General features: G+C 42.3%; 1 pseudogene; it reads right to left on the bottom strand.

Annotated features, from left to right (window-relative positions):
- Positions 1–14,011: 14,011 nt before the first annotated feature.
- Positions 14,012–14,129, bottom strand: LOC126471809 (5S ribosomal RNA; annotated as a pseudogene).
- Between the last annotated feature and the right edge of the window lie 489 nt (positions 14,130–14,618).

Here is a 14,618-nt window from a genome sequence, read left to right as displayed (position 1 = left end):
ACTCTCAAGGTTTAGAACATACCGAAGATTTACCAGTATTCAAAATTAAGACCTATTCCAGTTTCTTGTAATACTCACATTGTATGCAGCTTAGTGGGAGTTGCAGTACGGTAGGTTTCTGCTCGGCTTTCGTACCTGAGATCTGCTGCAACGAATTCACAGGTAGGTGCAGGTAATGGACGAAAGGAACCGCGCCGCCACAGCGGCACTAGCAGCTGAGTCTGGTAACTCCACGCTTAACAGAGGAGCAGAATTTGCAGCCGCACTATACTCCAAACTGGTCAGATCATGTTTAGTCATGTTGCAGCTCTACTATAGCCATAGACCACGTTTGAAAAGACCTGTGCTTGGCACTAGTGTCGAATGTTGTCAAGAACATCGTCCTGCTGCTGATCGGACTCCGAACTGTCATTCTCAAGAGCGAAATGTGTGGAAATCAAATTCCAAGGGTTTAATTGACGCCCTGGATGTTACCTCCTGAGCGGCGGTGGGTCTGAATTCTTTTCCTTGGCCACCCACAGGAAAGCAGCATTACGTCAATGCTGGGTGTCGCAGTTGTGACCTCCATCGCAAAGGCGTCGAAGGATGTGGTGTTATTTGTGTAAGAGGAGGTACTACAATCTTCCCATCGAGTTATCGTGTGACACCTGGTTATTGGATAGAACTTTAATGAAATTTGGTATCAACGTCACATCATTACCCCACATTGAAGCTCACATCAAATTCTGAGTTGCTGTCTTTTCTATTTTTATTTTTACACTACTGGCCATTAAGATTGCTACACCAAGAAGAAATGCAGATGTTAAACGGGTATTCATTGGACAAATATATTATACTACAAGTGACATGTGATCACATTTTCACGCAATTTGGGTGCATAGATCCTGAGAAATATGTAACCTCCCCCTCACTTATCGACCTTCATGACAGTGAAAAATTAAACCGCGTGTACCTAATGGAAATTTGGGAAAAAGCAATCACCGAAGTTAATCTGTCGGTAAAGAGGGAGGAAAGGGTTACATCTAAATGAAAGGAAAAATGCAAATGAAACTGGTGGAAATTAATTTTGAAAAGGGGTAAAGTTAATGAAGAAAGTAAATGTGCGGCCGTTACGTTAACAATTAACTAGCGGTAATTAGATATTTGAGATTTGGGGGAAATTACGGTCGCTAGTCCTAAGGACAATTACTATAGTAACTGAAAAAGAAAGGTAATTACACATATAATTAGCACTAGAAGCGTGGCAACTGAAGGTTGACACGTGTAGTGTGAAAACTGAAAGTGTGTCAGAAGTAATAACTTTCGCTGCACTCTGACTTAATTTAGCAAAAGAATTAATAAAACCGGAAAACTGAAAGTTAATTTAGTGACTGAAATTAATAAGAAGCTTTCTTTCTTAAGCACATCGAAATTCAGTAAAATACGGTTAGTCTTGGACTACCTCAACAATCATTTCAAAAGCTACTTGAATCTACGCAATTTAGAAATAAGAGATTTAGCTTTGAACTTGAATTAAATGATTCTGAACAATTAACAATAGTAAGATTTAGTACGTACCAAGCTGAGCTGCAGTCACCGGTAAGCTAAAATACGGTAACTAAACTCGCACTCTTAATTTGTGCTTGCGTAATCTAAATATTGTAGCCAGCTATGAATACTTAAAGTGAACTTTGAAATTAAAGCAGTGAAATGCAATAATTGTACTTTAATGCTGGCGTCTGAATTTCAACGACACTCGGGTTCATTTCGGAAAAGGAAGGGACCCTGCTTGGTAATGCAATTGGGACAATGAGCAACAAAGGTTCATGCTAAGTTGCTGTAATTTTGCGAGGCAAATGGAACAATTTGAAAAGCTGAGGTCTGCCATACAGTTCTAAAACTTTACGTGCTTCTAGTCTTCCTTGTTGGTTGACTGAAGGTTTGAAGCCGTCGATCGAGGAGGTGGCGACAGTCACTCATTGTCGGCCGTCGCTGTTGCAGAAGCTGGATGTTGGCGCGCCTTCTTCTCGACACGGTCACCAGACGAGACGGGCTCTTGATGTGCGCCAGCTAATGCTTCCAGTCCGCGACACCATGTGAGAAACTATCATCGCAAGTCGAGCGCAATTACATGCTGCCAAACCCCGAAAGCGCGGCAACTCGCAGGAGCTTCACACCACCCACCTGGTCCACTCGCTACTCCCGCCAGACTCTCTCTTGCTCTGCCCGCGCTCCACGCGGCAGAGTTAACACTCCCAAAGATCCTACATACTTTGATTCTTCACACGACCTATCGATGTAATCGTTCGATAGCAGTTTTCCCTAGGCAAGACCCAGCGTAAAAATACAAATAATATTTACGAAACAAACCAATTATACATCGAGATAAATGCATAAATTTATATATATATATATATATATACAAATAGTAAAACAATTACAATATCTTGAGGTAACAAAACAAGGAAAAAAATAATAGTACAATAGATGGAAATAGGAGGATATGCATTTCCGGCGTTACAAATAAGTACCCAGAATAACCACCTCTGGCCGTAATAACGGCCTTGATAAGCCTGGGCATTGAGTCAAACAGAGCGGATGGTGTGTGCAGGTACAGCTGCCCATGCAGCTTCAACACGATACCACAGTTCATCAAGAGTAGTGACTGGCGTATTGTGACGAGCCAGTTGCTCAGCCACCATTGACCAGACGTTTTCAATTGGTGAGTGGTCTGGAGAATGTGCTGACCAGGGCAGCAGTCGAACATTTTCTGTATCCAGAAAGGCCCGTACAGGACCAGCAACATGCGGTCGTGCATTAACCTCCTGAAATGTAGGGTTTCGCAGGGATCGGATGAAGAGTAGAGCCACGGGTCGTAACACATCTGAAATGTAACATCCACTGTTCAAAGTGCAGTCAATGTGAACAAGAGGTGACCGAGATGCGTAACCAATGGCACCCGATACCATCACGCCGGGTCATACGCCAGTATGGCTGTGACGAATACATGCTTCCAAAGTGCGTTCACCGCGATGTCGCCAAACACGGATGCGACCATCATGATGCTGTAAACAGAACCTGGATTCATCCGAAAAAATGACGTTTTGCCATTCGTGCACCCAGGATCTCGATCAACGCGAGCAGCAATGTCGCAATACGGTAAACCGCAATCGCGATAGGCGAATATGTAATGGTACGCATTTCTCCTCCTTACACGAGTCATCACAACGACGTTTCACCAGGGAACGCCGGTCAACTGCTGTTTGTGTATGAGAAATCGGTTGGAATCTTTCCTCATGTCTGCACGTTGTAGGTGTCGCCACCGGCGCCAACGTTGTGTGAATGCTCTGAAAAGCTAACCATTTGCATATCACAGCATCTTCTTCCTTTCGGTTAAATTTCTTGTCTATAGCACGTCATCTTCGTGGTGTATCAATTTTAATGGCCAGTAGTGTATTTATTTATTTGCATTTGTCTGCATCGTGTCGTCTGAAGCATCTCCAAGCCCAAGGGTGCTGTCACAGGATACATCCCTTTGTGCACCATTACAGAGGAAGGTTTTAGGTCTCTTTGCGCCAAATTTCAAACTTATGCGTATGGTTGGGAGACAATTACGGTGTTTTGATTAAGTGACCCTTAATTTTTGTTGTTCAGTGTAGGTTGTCTGTATAAAAATTCTTATGCACTCACGTTAAGAAGCAGTATAGCGTTAGCTACTGCTCTCACGCTTATTGATGGGTTTTGTTAATAATAAAAATATTACTTTTAAGCAACTAACATACTTATCGACCGCCTTCTTCGTCGCAGACAATCGCTGCTGTTGCTGCTGGCGCTGTCTCACACTGGACAGCAAATCGTAGCACACGCGCAATCACACAATAAAAACTGTTCAAAGGGGGCTTGCATGCCATCGGCGACGAGCGGGGCGACAGGGTCGCGAGGGGCTGAAAGTTGCGGTAGGGAGGGGTTTGGCCTTCACAGGACACAGACGTAATGATGCCAGAGTTCTTGGAGTAACGATGTCATGACACTGACGCACGTGGTCGGATGCAATGATATCGGAATTCTAGGAAAGATGAGGTCATGGCTTTGATGCATGCCATGATAACAAATTTCCGCAATGATCCTTCAATCAGGTCCAAGGATATCTCGTTGTCTCCTTGCCCCGTGTTCTCCGTCCACCCCTGTGCCGTAAAGACAAAGACAAATCATCCAGCAGCATGTAGCGGTGCACCTACATGGCTACCCATCCAAGTACTGACCGCATCCAACGTTGCTTAAACACTGTGATGTGACGAGAACCGGTGCATTCAACGGGGAAGGGCCGTTGCAGTGATATCTAGGAATGACGAACTGGTATGACCAGATGTAAATGCGTCAATCTCATGTTCGCTAGTTGTTACCCTTGAGTGATTGTGATCAATGCTTGCGTTGTAGCGTATTAGTAAACGACCAGTACAGGACCCACAGCACAGAACATCAAGGAATGGTCTTCCAAAATTTTACGACATTATGTATAGCAGTGAACTGATGTAAGTTCTACATCCATTTTAATGTTGGGTGTGGCTGTAGCATGAAAGACGAGTGCTATTGGGTGAACTGTGATGAAACTCAGTACAGTAACTTCATGTCAAACTCTTTCAAATGGCTGACGAGATGCTAACTCCAAATCACTAATGCTGGTGTGACTGTTCGTGTCGTGGGTAATTTATAATTTTATGGTATTAGTATCAATAACAAAAAATTTTGTTGCCTTCAGATGTAATTCTGACTGAATATCCCTTCAGCTACTTGTCAAGCAATGATGAATAATAAATGTCTGAGCCATTACAGACGGCTGTGATCTTACTGGATTTAATAACAAAAGATTAAAATTTACAACGTGTAAAATTGACGCAACACAACGCACAGTGTTCTTGCATAGCATTGCTACTAACGTTCGTTTAGCTGCTGCTGCTCCACCATGCTCAAATCTGAAAAAAGATGAAGAGAGAAAACAAAATATGTATGTACTAGCCCGTATCTGTGATATCTGATCTCGGTTTAATTTGCTGGTACATGACGACTCTAACCAATGAGGCTGCATGAGTTCTGATGATACTGATGATGCTGAAAAATTAAACTGCATTCGACCAAAAGAAAGATATAAAAACAGAAGTGGAAATTGAGTTCCTAGAATACATTAAAAAGTATGAGCTGTACACAGTGTTATTTTGTTCCCAGATTCTCTGTATTACTAAATATGAAAGACAAATGTTATTTTAAATATGATGTGGAAAGTTCTGACAAAATGTTAATAATTAGGAGTAAAGTAAACAGCTCATGGAATGGTACTCAGCTGTACTACAAATCGAAGAAGAATTCGTTCGTAACCTAGCGGAGTTTTCCGTCTTGTTTACGTGCCAGTCGACGACTGAAAGAAGTTTTTTTCCTTTCATATTCCTTTTCTGGATCAGAGTTTGTTACTCATCTACAATGAACACACTGTCAACAGGAGATCGGAACAAACAAACAAAAACAGAAAGGAAGGGTGAGATTTGGGAAAGTAATTTCAGTTACCTAAATCGGATTACATTAAATAATTCTCTTTCTGTCGCAGGAGAATGCATTACGTTAAGCTACCATAAACATCACAAGATACCTGAAATCCACTATGATAAGCCTGTCTCTTGTACTCGAATTATTAAATCATGTCTTCCAGCTCTTTTTAAAATTGATCTTGAACTGTAAAATTTAATGCGAGCATTTTTCCACCGAGTATCCCAGATATTCGCCATCTCTACCCCACATTCCACAGAAAGTACTTTTCATTTGTGTGGAGGTATGGAGAATTCATGTTTGTTATTCTGATATTCATTGAATTATTTCTACTGTCGTTCGTGATAACCCCGTTTTCTACATTAGGTTACTCTCTTCTCATAGGACTAAGTATCATTCATTCCTACTCTTTGATGTAATCTTACCACAAACCATCTTTACCCTCATCTAGTCACTACTGAGGAAAATATTCTTGACTGCTTCTGATGCATGTACTCCAGTTACAAATGGCCTTTTTTCAGTATCAGACAGGTTTCCCGAATTTTGTGATAGATTTCTGGTTTTACGAACTAAACGAAGCACATAGCATAGCGCCTAATACATTAACTAATTAACACGGTCGCAGGACACATAATTATGTTACCCAGTCGTAGTTATTCTGCTTGACGAGAGTGGAGTGGTATAGAGCAAGAAACAGATTTACATCTGCCAGTATTCCTCTGATACGCTCCTCTCCGAAAGACACTTGCAAAGGTTTCATGGATCCTGTGTCATTTCACGCGTCCCTCAAACAAGAATAGCACCATTGAAGTCAACTACATGCATTTGGCAACAGAAATCCATCGTTTCATGTGTTATTTACTACGTATGTTAAACTTGTATGGTGATCGTCGTCCATACTTTCCAACTTTTACATCATCTCTGACATCTTTGAAACTTTTACTAGAAGTTTTATTATACACTTCCTAATTATCTCTTACCTTTTCATGCAGTCTTTTCTGTCTTAGATTTCGTTGGTACCATTAGCCAGCCAAAACATCTTGTACTTCAAACAGTTACTTTTCTTCCCGTAACTGTGCCCTGCAGCCTCTGAAAACTTTTATTTCTTTTTTAACATCATCGCAATGACGTTTTACTCTCATTTCATGAATCTAATTTATTTTGCTGATGTTTCGGAAGTAATCAATAGTACGAGTGCATTCCGCACCTAATAGTGACGCAGCGTAATATAAATCCGGACGAACATTGTTCGGATTAAGAACATGTAGGCGAGAGGTTGCGGGAAATAAATTACAATTTATCCTAATGGCTGTCAGCGCAGAGCATCTAACCGGACCAATTCCGAAGCCACAGGGCGCATTACATTCGGACGAGTTACGAGCCCTATGGAGGAATTCATTGTTAATTTGATTCGACAACATACAAAGGCTATCCGTCAATGAGCTCTCAGCATGCGTTCTCTCAATCTCTGCTGGCTATTGGCTGCTTTGTGCTGCCGCTAGGGTCCACACGTAACATCAACGTCTCCTAACATTGATTGTAATTTGGTATACAATGTCAGTTCATAATCTAACAGTGAAGACTCTCAAGTCTCCAATAAGAACAACTTCGAAATCAATATACAGTGAACAAACGATGTCCTTGCGTAGCAACGAACCCACAACATTCCGTCCTTCTTTGTGATGTAATTCCAAACTTCATCTTCTGCTGGCATACAAATTTATGGCTGCGATGATTATTCACATTCATTGAATTACTTTTAAGTTTATATTAATTTCTAATCTTTTCATTTATTTCACTTAATTATATGAGGTTTTTGTTTGTAAAGAAATATGAACCAGGAAATGAGTTGCATAATGCTGTAGATAATCCAGTTTTAGTTATGAACGAAATTTTCAGTGTGCGGAGGGGTCACAACACGAAGAGCTCAGATACATATATTGCAGAGTAATCTCCTGATTAAAGCCGTCCGGTAACGAGTCACTTAAATTACGCTATCACTAAATGACACATTATTTGGGGGTTTGGAGTTATTTACAGATATTGCAGGAGACAATAAAATTCTAATTCATAAAGCGCTTTTCACATCAAAGCCAAGCTTTAAAATTTGCTTGAGAAGCAGACAATTTTCAGGTTTCAGTTAGAAGTTAAAGCCTCAATAGTCTCACGGTGCTCTTAGTTGCACAGCAATCGTCAGTAATGACTGTAGTACAAGTCATCTTTAACTTTCATAGCTGCTGAACCAAGTTTACAGCTGCTTTCATCTATTCCAGTTCCTTCCCTCAAACATATAAAACATAGACAACATTAAGGTAATTAGATAGCGTGATACATCCACTGTTTTTGGTATTAATGTCTCGGACCTCATAAGGTATTGAAAAAAAAATGTAGATATTCTACGAAGCATGTTGCTTATAAAATGTTCGTGTGACCTACTCTGTTACATTCATCAGCTGTATAATATCCATCTCGGAATGTCAGAAAGCGCTAACAGAGGTCATAGAGTTTAGAGAAACAGGCAGTAACGTTCATTTTGATCCGTTCTAGTGTATCGCAAAAACGTCCGAATTTATCAACGGGAAGACTGACCATTGTCGGAAAACGGCCGTTATCTCACGAAGATATATTTAGAATTGAACGACTTTTCGTAATGAGGAATCAAATAGTATCCTTCTGCTGTCTAGGTACAACCGCAGAGGTCATAGAGTTTAGAGAAACAGGCAGTAACGTTCATTTTGATCCGTTCTAGTGTATCGCAAAAACGTCCGAATTTATCAACGGGAAGACTGACCATTGTCGGAAAACGGCCGTTATCTCACGAAGATATATTTAGAACTGAACGACTTTTCGTAATGAGGAATCAAATAGTATCCTTCTGCTGTCTGGGTACAACCGCAGAGGTCAGAGGGTTTAGAGAAACAGGCAGTAACGTTCATTTTGATCCGATCCAGTGTATCGCAAAAACGTCCGAATTTATCAGCGGGAAGACTGACCATTGTCGGAAAACGGCCGTTATCTCACGAAGATATATTTAGAACTGAACGACTTTTCGTAATGAGGAATCAAATAGTATCCTTCTGCTGTCTAGGTACAACCGCAGAGGTCATAGGGTTTAGAGAAACAGGCAGTAACGTTCATTTTGATCCGTTCTAGTGTATCGCAAAAACGTCCGAATTTATCAACGGGAAGACTGACCATTGTCGGAAAACGGCCGTTATCTCACGAAGATATATTTAGAATTGAACGACTTTTCGTAATGAGGAATCAGATAGTATCCTTCTGCTGTCTAGGTACAACCGCCATCGTGGTTGGTGGGATAGAGCTCTTATAAAGACATAAGAGTATTTGTGTCCATAGCCCATCTGCAGGTGGAAAGGGAATTAAACCAGTAATAAGTGACAAAATCTTAAGCGCCCTCCGCCATACTGATTTGTGTTGTTGTGCTGAGAAGAAATTAAGTCTAACTGTATGAAGAACTGAATACTTATCAGGAGCCATGCGCATTAAAATGTTATTATGTAACCTCCTTGGTACTTACAGTCATTCTTCCAATGCAAAATTCGTGAATGGAATAAAAATGTAAAAATATGATCCTTGTACGCTATTTTGCTCCTGAGTCAATATATCTTTAAAGGCATAAGTTAGTGAGACATCTGTTCTACTAAGTAAAAAGGGACAAATTTCTGAGATTAAAGAACATAAATCATGAGATGAAGGTTTCGGACTGAGAGATTTTACTGTTACATTATTGAACTGACATTGCATACCTAGGCACAACCAATGTTATAAGAAGTTCCTGTTACGTGTGGGCCCTAGCGACAGCACAAAGCAGCCAATAGCCAGCAGACACATACAGGCATTTAAAACATCCTAATGAGTACTACCCATAGAAACGAAAAATGTGTAAATGTCACCTAAATGTTCAAATGTGCGTGAAATCTTATGGGACTTAACTGATAAGTTAAGTCCCTAAGTCCCTAAGCTTACACACTACTTAACCTAAATTATCAGAAGGACAAACACACACACCAATGCCCGAGGAAGGACTCGGGACCAGCCACACAGTCCATGACTGCAGCGCCTGAGACCGCTCAGCTAATCCCACGCGGTAATGTCACCTAAAATTACAACCCTGTTAGCAAGTTACTTTGAGTAGCGCTGTGAACCTTTGAATACGTAACACAAACTCCGGCAGCAGGAATACATATAGAACAGTGAAGGAGGGAGCACAATACCATAAATTTTAGCCAGGGTGTGACTTGTACGGAAATTATGTACCTACAGACCTGCGAATTAAAGGGAGAGTAGGAGGCTGATGAAGAGACTGGCGTGCATACTGTACTCTTCCCGAACAGGCCATGAAGGCCCAAAGGTACCGACCGGCCGCCGTGTCATCCTCATACTACAGGCCTCACTGGATGCGGATATGGAGAGGCATGTGGTCAGCACACCGCTCTCCCGGACGTATGTCAGTTTCCGAGACCGGAGCCGCTACTTCTCAATCCAGTAGCTCTTCAGTTTGCGTCACAAGGGCTGAGTGCACCCCGCTTGCCAACAGCGCTCGCCAGACCGGATGGTCACCCAACCAAGTGCTAGCTCTGCCCGACAACGCTATCTTCGGTGATCTGACGGGAACCGGTGTTACTACTGCGGCAAGGCCGTTGGCACACTGACGTACGTAACATATTTAAATAAGTCAATGGTTAACTTCAAAAGACAGCAGTACTTATATCTGTTTTTAATAGGCTGGTCCTTCTTGAATATATAACGACAGAACATACATGCTTAAACATCCGGACCTACATACCAAACCCTTTAAAGTGTTTTAAATGCCAGAATTTTGGGCATACTACGCTGATATTGAAGTGTCAGACAACTTACCGATGTAGCTCCAGTTTGTGGAAGCAAGACCACATATGATCCAATAGGTAGAGAAACTCGGTTTGATTGGGAAAGACCATGGAAGGAACTGTATTGATGTGAACACAGCAAACCAGGCAGCTCCTTGGCTTCTCTCAATACGGATTCAGGCGGTGTCGATACACTGTCGACAATCTGACAGTGCTAGAGGCGGCTATACAGCAGGTTTTCCTACGTACACAGCATTGTATAGCAACCTTTTTGATAGCTTCATCAACGCTTCGATGTCCATCTGCCTGCATTCGTTAGAGCCTTTTTCATCGCGACCTTTTAGTTTTTAAGTATCTAGTTGGTTCAGTACTGTCTGAAACAATTATGTCTCTCAAGAAAGTGTTTTAAGAGTTACCCTGTTTACCGTAAGCACAACCAGTATAACTGCCACAGTAAGGTGTCCTGTCCTGTGCACCATATCTGTGGTTGATTTTGCAGTATTTTGGGTTCTCCTTCAAGCCTGAAACTGCAATTAGTCAATTGCAACTCATAGTCAAGAGGTTGGACAAGTGGACAGCAGAGACACTTTTTAAATTTTCTGCAGATACAGATCGTGATGCGTTAATCACATAAGATCCTTGCCATTCCAAATTCACTCGCCCACCACACCGCTGCTCGCCCAACTATGGATAAATTTCCTCAAACAATGCTCAAGTAACGAGGCCATTTGGGATCTTCATGAAACACCGGATGGGGAAACTTAATGTGTACCAGGTACAAACCCAAAGCCAGTGTTGTACCGACAGCAACATTGGATACACAGGAGCCGAGAGTATTTGTAGATTTGTCGCTGGACAGGAGACATTGCATTCCAGGAGGGTTTTTGGAGGTGTAATTCTATTATACATATTTCTATTCTGCGTTATTTGTGGTGCGAAAGACTACTACTGACACTTAGATGAATGTGAGCATTAGCGAGACTTTCTGAAGAAGTTCCACCCAAGATTTGCGGTAACCTCTTTCAATGTCTTTTAAGGCGGTGTGGTAGGATTTCCTCAAAGCCAAGCGTAGTGTCCCACCCAGGAAAGCTTTCAATGCACCTTACCAGAGTTCGTGGAGAAATCTTTGTCCCATCCTGTTAGCTGAGGTTTTCTCATGATGTGATGGATTACTTTCTGGCGATTAGTGTGCCGTGTGCTCCTGCGATTTGATTGTTCCGGTGTAGTGTGTTCGATCTCTTTCGATTCGCTTTGCGGTGCGCGGGTTGGTGCGCCCTCTGTCAATCCGTGCGGGAAGCCGGAAAGGGAGTCAGGGGCAGAGAGAGAGAGAGAGACGAGCGGGCCTGGGCGGAGCGACGCCGGAAGATCGCGGAAGTCGCGTCGGCAAGTGGTGTGAGTGTGGCAGTTGCATTGGGGCCGGCCAAGCAGCGGAACTGGAGGTGCTGCAGTGACTCGCTGTCGTTCGTTCTATTTACGTGTTCAACCTTCCTCACTCTGTGGCTGCGGGCTGGTGTTATTCTGGCCATTACCTTATTAGCGGCATGTACATTAATATTTTTAAAGGCGAGCTGTTAGTCTGGTGCATCTTAATCTGGTGGAGTTACAGCGAGACTTCTTTCTGTCGTATTCTGGCTTGCGCTGCTGAGCAGTGAGTGTTCCCACGTCGCGTGTCGAAATACTGACTTGTGCCCTGGTTGATTTACGTATGAACTGGAGTGCCTATGTGGGCGTGTTTGCTTAAATTGTTGATGAAGTGTTTCACAATACCCTTACTTGAGTGTCTTTAAATTGCATTTCAGTTTGTTACTGGACTTATGTCAGTTAAGGGACGCCCAAATTGTCACGCTAGTCAAGTAAAGTTTAAGTCTACTGTGACACCACTGTTTACCTGTTGGATTAAAATTAATTCAATCTTAACCACAGCTAGGAATAATTCAAGGCTAATTGTAAGTGCCACGTGTGTTTGTTTTTTTGTCCTTCTCCTTACCCACTACCGTTGAGTGTTAAACTGTTTTGGAAACCCCTTTGACGTCATTTCACGGTGTGGTCTTAGAAAGAGTTCTGTGGATACTGTTGTTACCGGCTCCTGTTGCAACGGGGTTTCCGGCCCACATATCTATCGCACACCAGGGGTTTAGTGTCAACCGCCAACCGTGCGGTAACTTGTTATCAATCCTTTTCGAATCACCGTCTGGCCTACGACTATTGATGGATTTCTGTGGTAAAATTCAAATGGAGGCACTGTCTTGTTAACTGGTCTGAACTGAATGTGCTTGCCTTGTAAAACAGTTCATTACTGATTCTGAGTAGTTTAATCAGTGGTAGCGCACGCGTTATTCTGCACCAGACTGTACTTGGCATTAATTGCATTGTCTTGGTAAATCGGTGTGCTACGTAAGATTATAACGCAAGCGCCATTGTGGGTAATATTTACCATTTGACAATATGATTTGGTTCTGTGGATCAATGTGGCACACAAGGTCACGTAAGACAATGGTGTAGTGGGCAGATATTGCTATACGTCTGTGATATTATTTCCTGTAAGCCATTGTGCCCATTAGGTTATGTAAAGGCTTATATACAGTGACCATTTTGGTAATTTTCTGTGTTTCGTAATAACATTTTACAAGCATTAAAATTTTGGTAAAGGTTTAAAACTCATATTTGCAGATTGTTTGATGTTAGATAACTTGTTGATGATTCATGTTAAATCAGCTGATGTACATTTAAATTGAACAAGTTATACGTCAATGTGTTGTTACCAATCCCTTGCATGAATTTTCTTGCGTAATAAATTAAATCTTATATTCTATCCTCAATTTGTTGCTCAGCCTTCCACTCCAGCAGCCCCTGTATCCTGTTCCCAACCATATCAGTTAGCTTTGCAAATTAGGTGAAGAGAGTTTCTACCAACTGGTAGAAACGAATAGAGTGCGGATTTAAGCTACAGAAGAGGCTGAACCAATGATTTGGCTACTGGCAGCGAAACAAAGTCACTAATTCTGCAGCAAAAACGCTGATTAGCTGAATGCCTGATGTGTTCAACTACTTTCGAAAGTTGGTATAAATTCAGGAAATTAGGAAATTAGACAATGGGTCACGCACCATCGATGTGAGAAGGGGCAACCAAGACACAGAATGTTAACTGCTGTTACAATATACGTTGTCGTTTTAGCGCCGTCTGGCTCCAGCAGCACAGCAGAGAGATGCCTCCTGTAGCAGTACCTAGCCGGTATACGTAGTTCAGTTTAGCAGTTTTATTGCGAGAAAGGAAATTGCTTATTTATCTATGTTTATTAGTGTTATTAATATTATTTAAAGAGTTTACGTGTTTTTCGATCGCTACTGTCGCGTCAGGTGTCATTATACTGTAGATTATAGTGCTAGGTTTTACTTTTCTTGTTTATATTTTGCATGTGTCGTAATTTCAGTAGCGTACATTTACCTACTTGCAGCAGAAACTCTCCTGACCGCCGTGTCATCCTCAGCCCACAGGTGTCACTGGATGCGGATATGGAGGGGCATGTGGTCAGCACACCGCTCTCCCAGCCGTAGGTCAGTTTACAAGACAGGAGCCGCTACTTCTCAATCAAGTAGCTCCTCAGTTCCTCAGTTTGCCTCACAAGGGCTGAGTGCACCCCGCTTGCCAACAGCACTCGGCAGACCGGATGGTCACCCATCCAAGTGCTAGCCCAGCCCGACAGCGCTTAACTTCGGTGATCTGGCGGGAACCGGTGTTACCACTGCGGCAAGGCCGTTGGTACTTGCAGCAGCATAGTTAGAAAATTCTATCTTTCCTTACGATCTACTTGTACGTTGTTACTAAGTTTCTAACTCCTTTGGGTAGTATGTCTCATCGTGATTTTAATGTGTTTTATGATAGTCGGAAATGGGTAGAGATTTTGCTTGCGGGATGCGAACAGGAAGTGAATTGATCGCTATCTGGGAACAGTTTGAAGCTGTGTTGGGCGTGGCTAACATGCTTAAGACTGCTGCTCAAATTTCCAACGACATTGGGGCAATTGTGACGGAAGCGTTAGCACTTCTCGTACTTCTTGAATCCCATGAAAATACGGTTGTCACTACGTGTGCCAATGAGCAGCATCTCACCGGTTTCTCCTCATTCCAGAGTGCACAGAGGATAGTGTTGGGATGCCGTACATCAAGGCAGAAGACTAATGTGGGGACTGGGTACTCGGATGTACCCTTATACCATAGCAACATGTACAACGTGCTACCATCTGTTCGTAA

The sequence above is a fragment of the Schistocerca serialis genome, chromosome 3 (genome assembly GCF_023864345.2).
Source record: "Schistocerca serialis cubense isolate TAMUIC-IGC-003099 chromosome 3, iqSchSeri2.2, whole genome shotgun sequence".
Taxonomy (NCBI): domain Eukaryota; kingdom Metazoa; phylum Arthropoda; class Insecta; order Orthoptera; family Acrididae; genus Schistocerca; species Schistocerca serialis.
The sequence above is the reverse complement of the archived record's forward strand: the minus strand, read 5'-3'. Positions and strand labels throughout refer to the sequence as shown.